General features: G+C 32.2%; 1 protein-coding gene across 1 annotated transcript in view; it reads left to right on the forward strand.

The window, feature by feature from the left end:
- Positions 1–1,697: 1,697 nt before the first annotated feature.
- The window catches only part of LOC129801045 (uncharacterized), an 80,725-nt gene continuing 66,767 nt past the window's right edge, over positions 1,698–15,655 (forward strand). The window contains 1 exon segment of the mRNA XM_055845804.1: positions 1,698–4,541. The gene's annotated coding sequence lies outside the window, so the exon portion shown is untranslated.

Below are 15,655 nucleotides of genomic sequence, written 5' to 3' on the forward strand. Positions count from 1 at the left end.
TAAACAATTACATTTATTATAAACAAATAAAATCAATTTTTTAGACCAAAAAACATGTTTTTTCTGTCCAGTTATTGCCATAGTTAAAAAAAAATCAAAATTTTTTGATTGTTTTATGTACTTCTGTAGAGAATCCGTCTAAGCAGCTACTCTGAAGATTTCAGGACAATTGGATAAAAATTATTCGAGTTCTACTATTATACGCGCGGCGCCTTAAAAGATCGACCCGATCAACCCCCTATACCGTTATTTTATATTCAAAATTGACACAAAAAATATTTTTGTATTCCTAGAATATTTCTAATATACCCAGAAAATTTCACATTGATCGATTTGTTAACAAATTCACAAAATAAACCCGTTATTTTTTGGCGTTCTCCTAGATATAACCCCTTAAATTTTAATCTCATTGAAAGAATCGTATTGAGAATATTTTAGTATATCTCTATTTAGAAACCTGTACTTAGATAGAATTGTAATTTTAATCGAAATACCTAGATGAATAAAAGTATCTTTTTGTGCCATGCTTCTTTTGGCAAGATTACCGATGTGAAGTTTTTAAAGGGATTATGTGGATCAAAAGTCTAAAAAAAACAGCATGTTTACTACAGAAGAAAAAAGAAATTATTTAATTCAAGGTCTTACTTTGCCATGGACAAGATTATCCAGAGTAGGATCATGTGAAATGAAAAAGAAATTAGATATTTCTTGTTATCAGAAGAGTTAAGCTAGTCTTTGAACAAAGGAATATAGTATCGTTAATCAAAACTGATTTTACGAGACAAAACATGGTGTAAAATACGTCAAAAATGTAATTTTTGTGTGAATTACTCCGAGCCGAATAATCATTTTTTTTAATCCTTTGTTCAAGGATTAGTTTAACTTAGGGTCAAAGGAACACCTTTTGACAGGGAACCCCTATCGACACTTTTGTCAGAATGTTGAAATTTATTTGATGTATCTAATAAAATGTAAGTAATATGATGTTTTTTCATTAATCTTAATTTTTCGATAGGGATAAGTGTCCAAATTTCGTATTCCAAATACTACAGAGTAGTGTGTCAAGAAGTCCTGACACGAGTTCTTGAAATGTCAATAGGTGTTCCTTCAAACTTATGTCCTAACATGTTGTTTTGCTTTTGAATGACTTTGCCCTGATTAGTCCTTGCCACAGAAAAGTAAGTTTTCTTTTCATAAGGGTTTTGGGTTTTCATCAGGTCCCAACGGATGAATTTTGAAATTTTTAAAAGAAAATTTCAGAATATATATATAGCTTACATATTGCACTTTTATGTGCTTAAGAGCTTAAATTAAATATTTTTTTATTAGGGAAAAGCCGACATATTTGGAATTTTTTTTTCATATTTTGACATTAAGATTATTTCCAAAACTCAGAAAATTAAGGGAAGAGCACCAGCGTTCGGCAGTGTTCCTGGGATCGTCAACTTATTTCAAATGAATTTTTAAAAATTATTAGCTATTTTTTACCACTTAACTATCATAAGAATGCAGTGCATTAGCTCAGATTTAATTTATAAAATCAATTTTCCGTGAGACACCTGATTAAATTCGTGACGATCCGAGGTACAGAGTACATAGTTGCAATTACATCTACTTTTTATTAATTTATTGTAAAAATTTAAAACTCAAATGCACAGATATAGTTAAATGGATCACTAATATCCCGATTAGTATACACAAAAATACCAAGTAGGATTTTGTGGCTTATATTTGCAACTAAATATCGAGGATGTCTCTTAACATTCCGATCCGGGGTGCTCTTCCCTTATCTTAGTTTAGTCGGTAATGCACTAAACACACTCACAGCTTAAACCGAAATACGGCTTAACGTAATAATAAAAATATATTGATTTGACTAAATTCCCATCAGTTTCTCACTAACTATGCTGCCTATCAGCTTAAGCCGAGAGACGAATTAGTCAGAAACTAATGGAAATGTGGATCTGATCATTATTTTGATTATAATTACGTTAAGCTGTGTCTCAGCTTAACTTGTAAATGTGTCTAGGGCTGAAGGCAATTACTGCTTTCGACACATTTATTTAAATAATCAAAAAATAATCTACTGTGCCTCAAACTACCAGCGTTTCAAACATGCGGGCCCTCCCTTATGTTGAAAAAAAAAACAATTTAGAGAAAGTACACTGTTTTATTTTTAATATTTTTAACCAACGTAACCCCTTAAGCCACGAGTTCAAGCTTTCCGATAAGCTGGGACACTTTACCAATTTCTTTGTGTAAAGTTACTATAAAAATTATGGTGCAAAAATAAACAAACGATTACCGTTGTGCACTTTTCTTTCTGTATGGCTCAACCCAACCTCTTTCAAAGAATGGCAGGAATCTCCATGTAAGAAACTCCACTCTGCGTTAGAGTGCCCCAAAACTTTCTATGTCTTTTATGGTGGTTTAAATAAGTTTGAAAAATTGTTTATTATCTTTTTCTTTTCTATTCATACGAACTGTATTACCTTTTTGTAGCTTTTGCATGGGAAGTCTTTTACTGTTTATAACAAGTAGGAATTCTTGAATGGTCTTTGTGAAACTGTGCTTTACATTCTTTTTAGAGTTAATGCAACAGTGTTAAACAAATCCAGCTTTAAAATATATATATATATTAATTGCAATTTCGCAGAATTGATTGCTGAACTTAGTCACTAAAGCACTTTAGGTACGTTATTCATTAATTTTAATAATTGAGGGTGCTTTTACGTATAAGGTTAGGCAATGCTAATTTTTTAAATGGATTTTAGAAGGCAGTTTCTTTGTGCATACTACACAGATAAGAACCTTAACCTAAATTCAGGATGACTACACAAGAATTACAATGGGCATCAGCGCCTATTAAACTAGTTCTACTGCATTTTGGAAATCAGCAAAGAGCATGTAATGTGGGGCAAAAAAAAAAACAGATGGGTTTGTAACGTGCTGCTGTAAAATTGCAGCTCAATGGGGTGGGTTGGTGATAAGGAACGTATAAAAAGAGGGGCATGAAACCAGGGTGACACAGTTCGTGAGGGAAATATCATTGTAGTGTGCCCAATGTTGTCACTGCTATGAATATTACTAATGGCAGGGGATGGGTACCGTGTGTTGCACATGATGTCCCTATGTACCAGGAGCTTTTATGGTCATTCTGTTTTTTTTTAACGTCGTCGGTTGAGCTTTCTCGTCCAATCCTTGTCCCTTTTACTCAGGTCCTGGTGATGGTACTGAAGAGCACAGAATTCGTGTAGACACTGCGAGTGCCACTCCATTCCTAGTGTACACCCGCGACGTCTCACCGCGCGTCGTTTTTCCCACCCGCGCGCGCGTCTGATGTGTATAAGCATCGAGTGACGCCAACATGTTGCTTCTCACAATAAAATACGACGCTCAGACGCTCAGTTGGAAATCTGCAACGCTCCGAGTATGTGGTGTGGTTCCGCGTCTCGTGTCCACTCGATGAACCATCATCACTACTGTAGCAAAATTTCCTCAACACGCAAAAAAGTGCCACACACTCGGAATTGTTACGATATTTTGCTGATGCGATAAATTTTTATCCTGAAAAAAAATTAAAAAAAAAAAAGTTCTTTAATCGCTATCTTCCTCGGTCACATCGCACGCACACGTCAACTTTTTTTTAACCAGTGAACTAGTAATTTTTTTATACATAAATATCAATGGATTAACTAGGACAGTTTAGTGACTCTTTTCTAATGAACAATAATTTATCCATTTTTCTATCAACCGCCAAAGCAGAGGATTATTGCATTTAAATTTTAAAAAAATATTAACAAAAAATTTGTTGCACCTCTTTGTGTTTTTTTTTTGCATCTAAATAATTATTAAAAATTGTGTGCGTGTGCTGAATGTTTAACGGTGAAACCTAAAACAGGGATAATTTCAAGAAATTTTACTAAATTTAATTGTAAGGTGAAAACTATTAAATAGATTCTACTGTGTGAATTTCTCAGCACAAAACTCAGTGATTGTTTCCTAAAAAAAGTAAATCTTAAAAAAACAATGCGCAACCAGTGCACGAATTTTCTCAGTTCCTGGAGACAGTTTCAACAAGGAAGAAGCACTATTTTTACTAAAGCAACCTAAACATATAAAAATCATACAAGAGTGTTGTGTAGATTTTTTACCACATAAAGAGAGATTCAGTAGAAAAATTTGTGTCTTAAGAGATAAAGTGTTTTATCTGTTTTACAGTTGGACGCATTGAGAATCCCTGCAAAAGTTAGACTGTAGTGTTTGTACTAAAAAAAAAAATTGTTGTTAAATGTTTTTTCCTGGTAGTTAACAAGCTGAAAGAGATAAACTCTTTCAGTGTTTTGGGTGCAAAGCAGCCACATTAGGATTCCTTTAGCCTAAATAAAAAAAACTGTGCTGTATAAAAAAAAATAGTGAATAGATAAGACATCTATCTTGTGTATTGTGTAGCAGTTGTAAGGTTTCCTTGTTAACAATTTTTCATAAAGAACATATTCTTCTATTCATCCCATCGCGTTGGGAGAAACTACAAAATAAAAGTAAATAGAAATAAAGGCACATAGTATATGCCAGAAAAATGAACAATATTCCACTGGCGGATTAATGTGGCTTTAATTAATGTGGAAAAAAAATGAGGAAGAATACTTGGAAAAGAGTTGAGAGAAAAATCATCTATTTTTCTCCAGGTTGTTTTCCCATTTTTTTTTGGTTGGAAAACCTTCAGTATTACGGCCGGGGAATGGGTGTGAGCGGTAGTAGCTGAAACAAAGGAATTAAAATCGATCAATGGACAAGCTACATTACACTACATTACTTTTTAACTAGAATTTCCTAGAAGTTTTTTTTTTCAATTGAGGATTGCCTAATAAAAGTGGTACAGTGAGAAGATTTAAAGTCTAAAGAATGTGTTTAGCACAGAGCTCTACATTTCGTACATGATTGTACTAAAAGATCCAATTCTGGGATGAACGGTTACTTTGCTTAAAACTTTGCTTTAAAAATCAAGATGACAATTGAATCAATGGAAAATAGAATATTTAGAACAAAATTGACATTTTAGCACTTGACTGTACTAAAACAAAATTCGTGAGAAGTTTGAAAAAATTTAAATCTTTAACCAATAATATCTTAGCATCGCTATTCAAAGCAGTATCTGAAACTTTCAAGACAGTGAATTACAGATGTGGTTCAAAAGTTGTACTAGAATCTAAATAATGTACTAAAAATTCAATCGTGGTAAAAACACAATCTATTTCTAATTAAATTTTTTAACGGAAATCAAATCATAAATTCCACAAAAGTTGTAAAACTTTACATAATAATTCCTTCCTCAGTTTTACTATATTTATTGCGGACTTTATTGTTATTAGGATCAAGGCTTATAACTTAGAAATTGGAGATACTTTTATAGTGTAAAACAATCTCATCGTTATATTGTTAAAATAGTTCCAGCAAGTGTTGAGATCTAACAGAAATACTTCTTGCAATCTTCAAGAAAATTCTCAATGCACTATATTTAGATCTCTTTGGTGTCTTTTGTGTTTTTAATGCAATATCATGTACCTCAAGTGGTCCTCGAGACTCACTCAATTTGGGCACAACAGCCTTTAAAAAATTCATCTCATAATATTTACTACAAGTCATCAATGATGAAATGGCGAAAAATTGTATTTTTTTTTTCATAAGTCTTCAGTGTCTGTTCTTTTACTCTTTCTGTTGGGGTTATCTTGTACCCTTCATATCTGCTCAACAAGCAATTTACTGCTAATATGTTGTGCAACAAAAAAAAGGATATTTGAGTGAGGATATTAGCTGAGGAGGGAAGTGGAGGACAAGAAGTTGTTAGAAAATCAGAGGAGAGTTTGAGGTGACAAAGTGAAAACTATAAAGAGAGACAACAGAGTTGTAGGGAAAATGATATGAAGTGGAAATCATCTTGCTGTGAAGAAAATACTTTGCATATTTCCAGCAGAGAGCTTTATGGAATCTAACGAGTCTCCTGCTCACAGTGTAATCCGATTCTCTTTTGATTCCATAGTATGAAGGGGGTGTACATGAGAATTCTTTAGCTCTCATACAATTTTGGTGTTTCATCCCACTTTGCTATCCTCCCACTCTATATAAGCTGAAGCTTGAAATCCTCAAATCGATGATACCAAATAACAAAAAAAAAATACGAAGAAGAAATGATCCAAATATGATAACAGTAGTGAAAGAGAAGTGATTCTCTCATGGTGAATGGTTCTTCTTTTTTTCACAGCGACAATGTGCTGAACAATATAATGAAAGACTTCTCAAATTATTAGTGACACACCCAGAAAACTACAAAAACTGCGTCTGCTTCTTGGCGCGCATTTTTTTTCTTTTGGAACACAAGAAGCCACTTCTTGTGAAAATGTTTCTTTACAATATCGTAATTATGCCAAAATATTGCCATACAATTGTTCTGACCCGAAGAGGGGAGAATGTAGAGGAAATCTCCAGAAAAATTGAGGATTTTCTTCCTTTCCGTTCAATTATGTAACTGACGCCATTTTGAAATTTTGTCCACAATTCAAATAACACACCCCTAAAAACGCACGCGGAGCTTTCAACGGAATTTTCTATGCCTTTTTCGTGCTTGTGTCCTACATTCTCGCATTTGAAAATGAAATACATTTTCAATATCTGGAATTACTCTGTATCTTCACCATTCTAGTATACGAATAATTAAAAGTGTATTCATAAAGCTTGGTAACCAATATGAGCAGAAATACACCATAATATTCATGGAGGCAGTGCAAATTCCAAGTGCAATATCACTAGCTTTCGCTTCATGTTTCATTCTATTGATGACTAGTTTGATTTTTGTCTCCAGTGTTTCATACTCACAATTTCTTTCACGTGGAAGATCTAATCTAAATCGATGTTTTTTTTTGTGGATTTTTCAACCGCTGAAATATGAACTTTAAAAGAAACAAAGAGAATGGGAAATGTATAATACGTAAAAAAATACAAGGAAGTGAAGAGTTTTACAGTGATCGAACCTTATGGGAAATAGTGTAGTTCGTGTTGGAAAATTTGGTGTCTTTAAAATTAAAAGTAAAATGTAACTGTGACACAAAGAAGTTTGCAAATGAACGACAATCGTGTGAATGACACCGAGAACTTACCCAAATTTCGTATCAATCACACAATCCTAGGGGGAACTGGGGCAGTACTAAACATGGGGTAGTTGTAAACATTGTAATTCTTTATTTACTGTATGACTTTCGGCCAATAGGGTAAATTAAGCTAATTCAAAACCTGCTCCAAATGGAAATTTTTTGCTACTCCAAATGGAAACGTCATTGTTTTCATGATAAATACCAGGGGCATGACATTTCCTATGTTTCCCACATGTTTGTAGCGAGCCGAAGAGTTTATTAACTGTTTTCTGTCATTATAGAATGAATTAGCAAAAAATACTAATATAAAATAAAAACCAATTTAATAACGAAGAGGTAACCGAAAACCCTAAATTGGCAACCTACGTTTTGAAGATATCTCGTGAAATCTGTATGAAAACAGGGGAAAAATTAAACTAAAACCGGTAGCATTTTTCAGAGCTAATGTCACCCCCCTGATAAATACAGTACTAAAATATTATATTTATATATTTTCTAAACCTCAGTTTCATTATTTAGTTAATTTTGCTCCAAATAAAGCGAAAATCCATTCATATTCACAAATTTTAATTTGTTAATTTCTCAGAAAAATTAAAAGTGTACCTTTTCACCATCGAATTTTTCATCGATCGACCATGTTTTCCAATGAAAAACACAATGAGGTGACTATTGTATATTCGTTTTGTTTAACATTTATGTCATATTTCTGGCTAATTTTAGTTAAATTAAGTGCTAATCTTTATTGTTAACGGTACGTGAAGTTTTCAAATGAAATAATTACCTATTTCATGAACAAAAAGGGGTTTTCCAAACTGTGCAAATGCTTCAATAGGAAACCCCGGAAATATTATTTTTTGAGAGATTTTCTTATTGTTTTACATGGAAAGGGAGAAAAAACCAGAAATAAGAACAAATCCTGCACTCAAGAGCAACTCAACAAGGTTTTGGAAGCCTTTCGTCGCGGTTTCACTTACACTGTTTGTCTCCAATTAGAAACTTTCCCTTGTCTCCATTTGGATTAATATGTTTCCATTAGAAGCATTTTACGCTCAAGTTTTCAAATTATATCTAAAAAATTTTCACTAAACAGTAACATTCTAGAAGAATCAAGGAGCAAATCTATGTAATTCCCTTCAGAAAAAATATGAACTTAATGTGTTGAATCTTCTGTCAAAATTAAAGCGTCTGGAAATGGTTTTGAATTAGGACATTTACCCTAGGTTGATTTAGTAATAATTGAAACACGGAAATTACCTTTGGTTTCTTCTTTACCTTCTCGACACCGACGTTTCGGATGGGTTTCATTCTTCCTCAGGTATGGAAATCATTGAGATAGAACTTGTCATAAAGGATTTTGTTACTCTCAGTGCTTTTTGGACTCTTCTCACTGAACACTTCTCTCATTGGATTCTCAGCAGAGACTGAGATTCGAATGAGAGAAGTGTCCAATATAATCCAGGGGAATTATGTAACAACATGACAATGTCATATGACAAATTTTAATGGTAGATTCGAAATCAGAAAAACATGAAAGGTCGGTAAACATCAAAAGGATATTGCAAGGAAATCTCTGAAGCTCTTGGTAATTGATATGAGTGGTATTTTTAATAGTTTTCCCCAGTTTATCACTTAGAAATATTAAACTTATCATATGACAATGTCATATGGTTACAGAATTCCCCTGCTGAATTGTCAGATAAAGGTCTAGTTTGTGGATGAATTATCACAATCACAATGTTACTAAACATATAAATTCGTTTACAAACTTGTACCATCCATAGCCAATGATAATTATTGTGTAAAAGGGCGGAGTGTGGGGGGGGGGGCAAAACATCCCAGGCCTTGCGAAACGGTCGAACTCGTGATCTAAATGCTATATATCAAAAGTGATTTCGCATCACCTAGGGGAAAGTACTCTACCTTCGAACGTTCATGCTTTCGAATAATGTGAATTTTCTTTAATATTTACTAAAAGACTTACACATTTCTATTAAATACTATTTAGCTTATTATCAATTATTGATAATTATATGATAATTTATGTAAGTCCTTCAGGAAATATAAAAGAAAATTCACATTATTCGAAGGCATGAACGTTCGAAGGGAGAGTACTTCCCCTACCGTTTACCAATACAATGGCTTTAAAGTAATACAATTGAGTAAATCGGTTCTGAACCGGTTCATAGCCGATTGGAACCTTTTCAGACTTGTCAGAAATTCCAAGACCTTTCCAACGACCCCAAATTGATACCATTCGGTTGATAAATGCGCTTCCTAAAGCCTTTTAAACCTTTGATCTTGAAACTGGATTGAATTGGAGGGGAAGCGAAGAACAACTTCTTTGTGGTTCATTTTGTCTATTCTAATGAGTAATATGCTTTATTTTTTTTCTTTTTTGTATAAAAAATTGATGGCTTAGGAAAAAGGAAAAAGTTAACTTGGAACTTGGATGTTCAATTTTCGTTATAGAATTTCTTGAGTAAAAAGCCTGAAAAACGTTCTAAATGGGCAAGAAATTACACCCTATTTAATTTTTGGGATCATTCACCAATGCATATAAATTTCGGAAAATAAGTCGAGTAAAATTGCTGCTAGATCGTGCAAGGAAAATTCTATAAAAAATAACACTATAACTTCAATTGAAGCTTAGGTTTCTGTTATTTTGAAATCTATAGTATTTCAAAGCTTTTGACATATGATATTTAGTCCCAGATTCGCCTATAGGTAAAATCGCATTTCCATGATTTGAATGACGTTTTGAAGATTTTTCGATATTTTGATTATTATTACATAATTAGATATAGAATTTTGTGCATTTCCAGAATCCGGTTTTATCTCAAAAAGTTTGTACTACAAATTTTCCATTATTTTATATTTTCCAGACTTTTTTTGCTCTAATTTTGTTCTAACGATTTTAAGATTTTTTTTTTTAAATTAATGAGGTAGCGGCATTATATGAAAACCATTAGGCATTATATGACAGCTTCCGTCTAAGAACACCCGGATGCCAAATGTGACACCACTGAGAGAAATCCGAAAAAGTTAAAATAACATTCCGGAAATGTTAATTTCACCCTGCAGTATTGATCCAAAATCGGTGTAAATATTACCCTTTTTAGGTGTATTGGGAGTTAAAGTTACCCTTTTTCATGTTAATTTTACCCTTAAAAAGGTGTAAAATTAACATTAAGAAATGTTGATATTTTTACACCTAAAAGGTGTTAAGGTTACGAGGAAAAAAAGTTAATCGCACCCCCTTTTTTTCTCAGTGACTCAGTTCGCGAATATGCGAAATACACTTCGAATTCGAATACTGAATCGGCTTAATAAATAGAGTAATATTGTTGTACCAACTAACCCTAATATCCATATATTCTAAACAGTTTATTAAATTGTGTAACTGCTAACAACGTATACTAAGTATGCGTGTCACTGGTGTCACAAATATTCCATTTTCATCTATTTTTATGAAAAGACAAAATTCAATCATTTACAATTCATCAATTTCTCAAAGCTTGCAAAAAACTTACTTTTAAATTAAGTTCAAATATTTCGCTGGAGAAATGTAAATTGATATTTTGATGCGCTATCTTTACTAGTTTTTCTCGTTCTATAATTTAGAAAGTTAAATGGGTTCCCAATGGGAAATGAAAATATATTTAAAAAAAACTGAAAATTTATTAAAAGCGCAAACTTTTTGCTCTATCGTAAGGATACTTGTCTCCTGCATGTTACATTAACAATTACTCTCAATTTTTATTTTTCAAGCATCTAATCGAAAGTTTTGATCTAATTGAATAAAAATTTGTGTTTTTTTTTTAATCTCATTTCAATTATATTACATTCATTATTTTTCTATATTTTACATTATGTTTTTCTATATTCTTTAGAATTTTCTTACAAGTATTAGATGTAAAATATTCATTATCTCATTACATTTAAATGTGATTTTGTTGAAAATAAACAATTTCCTGTGTTAAAATAATTGTACGAAATACACCAACGCCATTATCCGAAAAAAATCATTACTGTGGTTATTTAATCCTTTTAATGGGTTGCAGAGTTTGATATTAAATTATGCATTTAACTTAATACAGTATCATAAACTCGGTAAGTGAGTTGCTTTGGATGGAAAATATTTCAATTATAATTAAATCAAACTTACATTATAAACTATCCATTTAGTTTTTCCGGTTTTTCCTGTTACTAAGGTAAAGTGATACAAGTTGGACATAGTGTTGCAAGTTGGACAATTCGCCAGTACAAGTTAGACATGGTTTTTTTCTTGATAACTACAGTACAAAATTTGTTTTTAAACACAAGGAACCAAATTATGAAACTAAAGCATTAATAATATACAAATAAAAATGAAGTAGAGGGAAGTGGGGCACCTTTGAAATTGTGATTTTTCACCTATTTTTAAATAAAATTGAGCCTTATCGTGATATAATTTTGCTTCTCAATCTATTTGTGCAGCTAAATTATATCACGATAAGGCTCAATTTTATTTAAAAATAGGTGAAAAATCACAATTTCAAAGATGCCCCAGTTTTAAAAGTGCCCCACTTCCCCCTACTAAATTTATCAAGAAAAAAGCTAGGGTAGAGTCAGTACTTTTCGCCACCATTAAGATTTAGGGGCCTCGTAAGGTGTGATATTTTTATCAGACTAAAATGAATTTTTGTATAAAGATACTTTGAAGCAATATCTATCTATATATCTAGGATACGTCTCGGGAATTTTAGAGAATCTCATTGAAAAATATGCATTTTCCCCAATTATGTTTGTTTTAGTACTTTTCGCCACCTGTTTTAAAACGAATTTCAATTAATTAAGAGACGTAATAACGTATTGGGATATTAGAACAGAACATATTATGAGTGTTGAAATACTACTTATTCTTAAATGCCTTAAATCAGTTGTTTTATATTAGGTGGCGAAAAAGTGCTTACATGGCGAAAAGGGCTGACTCTACCCTATGTCCAACTTGTACCACTTTACCTTATAGTGTAACTTGGTAAATGATTATCATCACTTTACGTGGTTTATGTAAATTACATAAATTTTGGTACAAACCTCAAATATTCTGGCCAATTATATAATTAATTTTCTATTACAATATTAAGCGAAAATAAATTAACATAATAGACTAATCGCAGTTTTGTGTTTATGAATTATTCAATGCAGATTATTGCAAAAACATTATTCATGTTCATCGATTACAATATGCAGTGATTCACTTCGAAACAGCTCTTAGAGTTTTGCGTAAGAGAATATATTTTGAAACGAGTTTTACGAAAATTATGAGACTCTCTGAAAGAAAAGCCTCATATATTAAGGCCATAAGGATATTTTCTCTTTTGCAAAACATGTGAACAAGTCAAAAGGGATATAAAATGGTAAAAACAAGCTGCAAAAGAAATTGTTAGCATAGGTGATGAGGAGAAGAGCCTAGAGGTGGTGAATTGAAAAGAAGATATTGGGGAGGCCTAAGACTAAAAGAAAAGAAATTTCGGCCTAAATATTATTTATTCACGATGTTCTTGAAAATTTTTGGGGCGTGGTTGGTACATCTATCGCAATAAAATATACTTTGGCACGTGTATCAGCAATATTTTTGATGAATATTCCCTACCATCATACTGGTATCTTTTTTATGCCACATGACTACTGATAGTAAAATATAAATTCAGGTACTTGTATTCTTGTGGGTGGTGGTCCCCTAAATCTCCCCACAACATCCTTGATGGTAACTCTTTCCATGGTGTGTAACTGTTTTTAGTGGCAATTAGTAAAATGGGAAATTATGTTTGACACCATCAACATTTCATCAAGACCCACAACTTATCCCCCCTCTCATTTTCCAAAGCTTTGCTATATTTTCCCAACTTTTGGAGATACATCGGAATATGTATGTGGTGTACAGTCCCAAATTTTGCCAAGTGGTTCACTTAAAATAATTTATTGTGTTTATGTGGATCCAGGGTAAAGTAACTCTTGGCAAATTTTCACGAATTTTTATTGGTGTACTCTCTTGAAATGAAATTTACGAAAATTACTCCTTCCTTCACTGTTTCTCCTCATGGATACAGTTTTCTTCTTCAAATTGCTCGAATTCACTATCGAATTTGAGGAATGCTATAACTACATTCAATTGATTATTTTGCTATAATACTAATATTATTACGCAAGGAAAACGATGTCCAAGTTTCAAAATCTTTTACTTAATGCCACACAAGCCTAATCAAGTTATACCACTATATCAAAAAAAATCTGTTACTTATTAGGTCCATAAACCCACCTCACAAAAATTCCTGGAAAATTTTAGATTTTCCTCCAGAGAAAAATAAAGCGATTTTTACGAAGCTGCTCCGGTTTGCTCAGCTATGTACAAAATTTGGCCACGTATGTACGCCTCATTTTCACCTTAAATATTAAATCAGATACAAAAATTTATGCATCAGTGTTTAGATGGACTTTTCATCTACTTACTTTAACCATTTTCAGGAGGTATCATGCGTTAAAAAATCAATTTTATGATATTTTTCTAATTCATGTTTTTGTGACGCTTGGAAAACCATTGATTCACTGCGTTCTGACAGTCAATTAGGTGTGATTCTCTCATAATCACACCTGTTGTAACCCTCGGATTTTCTTTAACACCTGCATATGCCTTAAAGAACATGTTTTGAACTTCACCGAATCCGAAAATGACTAAAACAAAAATTTAAAGTGAAATATGAAAAATTCCACTTGAAAACAAGGCAAATTGGATGATAAATGCTTAGAATGAACCATCAAAATTTTCTCGATTTCTCCTACTACAAACACAACTTTTATCACTAGATATCTTTTGAGGGTTGCATTAAAATTGAGCATATTGCTAAGATTCTAACGTCGCTCTTGTGTTTTTTTTTAAATAAAACTTTCAGTTTGCGAGCCAGAAGAAGTGCTTTATTTACAGCAATAACCAAAGAGTTTTAGTAAATATTTACTCATTTAATTCTCACGAGAAGTTTAACCTCATATCTCGTTTTCTTCTTCATGGTAATCCAGATATATTGATGGTACTGTAATGACTATTTATTGACTAGTCGAAAAAGAAGCAACTGATAGAAGTATGGAAATTGCAAACCAATAATGAAGGAAAAGCATTACCGTATATCCATGATTTGGAAATTTAAATGTTAATCTGTTTGCTGTTTAATGATCCAAAGAAATGTGCCAAATTCATTTTAAAATAGACTTGTTTTGGCAAGTATCCTGAAAAAGGTTGAACAGTCTCTTGTACTCGTTTACAACCACAATTACTACATACATATTAGAATACGAAAACCTCATACGTTTTAGCAACACTTTATTGAAGCCTGAAATCTAAGAAGAGCCAAATATAAAATCCCTCGATGAATTATATTGTGGTAGAATTTTAAAATTTTGGAATTTAATTAAAATTATACATGAATATTATGTTTCTACAATTTATTCTAACGGAATTCTAATGCCTATCTGATTGCAATGAGATCTAGAAACCAAACAATTAGAGACAACAACTTGGGGTCTTCGAAGGCGCCTTGTAAGAAGATAGATCTTCCCCTCTAAACTCATTTTAAAACGTTATTCTTAAAACGATATTTTTAAAACGTTTTTATTGATTTTTTTTGTTTTAAACTAAGTTTTTTCAAAATATTCTAACGGATATTTCGTCTATTTTAATAAATTAATTCATTATTCAAGGGTTAAAAATAACTATATTTAACCGATTATCATATTAGATTTATTTAAAGGGGTTTTCAAATAACTGATACATGTAAACCGCTTTTTCAAAATTTTATACATATTTTGAGATCATTTACAAAACTGTTCAAGAACGTGATAAATTGGCTAGTACAACATTAAACTTTTCCAAATGCTTGATCTCATTGGCACTGGAATAAAGGACGAAGAGCAATGACCTCTAAACAACTATATAAAGTGATACAAAATAAATTTATGCAAAACCAATTTCCAATATACATGAAACGTCACAATTTCGGTCATTTCACATTGCTAGAACACTTCTCCACGCCTTTTTCAAATGTTATACTAGGTGATAGTCACTGTTTTCTCTTCAGTAGAAAGGAGAATGGGCAAAAGTGGTCTATGGTGCGTCCATCAATGAAATCTAGGGAAAACTGGGGCATCACCGATCACGGAGTATCAGCAAATACTGATTTTTTTTAACTGTATGGACTATGTCGACTATTTCTTCAACGATCATTTCTTTAATAGTATTTATGAAATCATATTGGTCTTGTCCTCTGAAGTCTGATATCTAATTAAAAAATCGCAGTGTTCGACGCTATTCCGTATTCGTTGGTGGGCTGGTTTCCCCTATATCATTGAATGTGCATTGGTATATGTAACAACATTTGTTCCGGGACCAAAGTTAAAAAAAAAATCCACGATTTATACAACCTTTTATTTTAAAGAAAAAAACATAGATTATAATATAAATTGGATTGTGAAAA

Source organism: Phlebotomus papatasi, chromosome 2 (genome assembly GCF_024763615.1).
Source record: "Phlebotomus papatasi isolate M1 chromosome 2, Ppap_2.1, whole genome shotgun sequence".
Taxonomy (NCBI): domain Eukaryota; kingdom Metazoa; phylum Arthropoda; class Insecta; order Diptera; family Psychodidae; genus Phlebotomus; species Phlebotomus papatasi.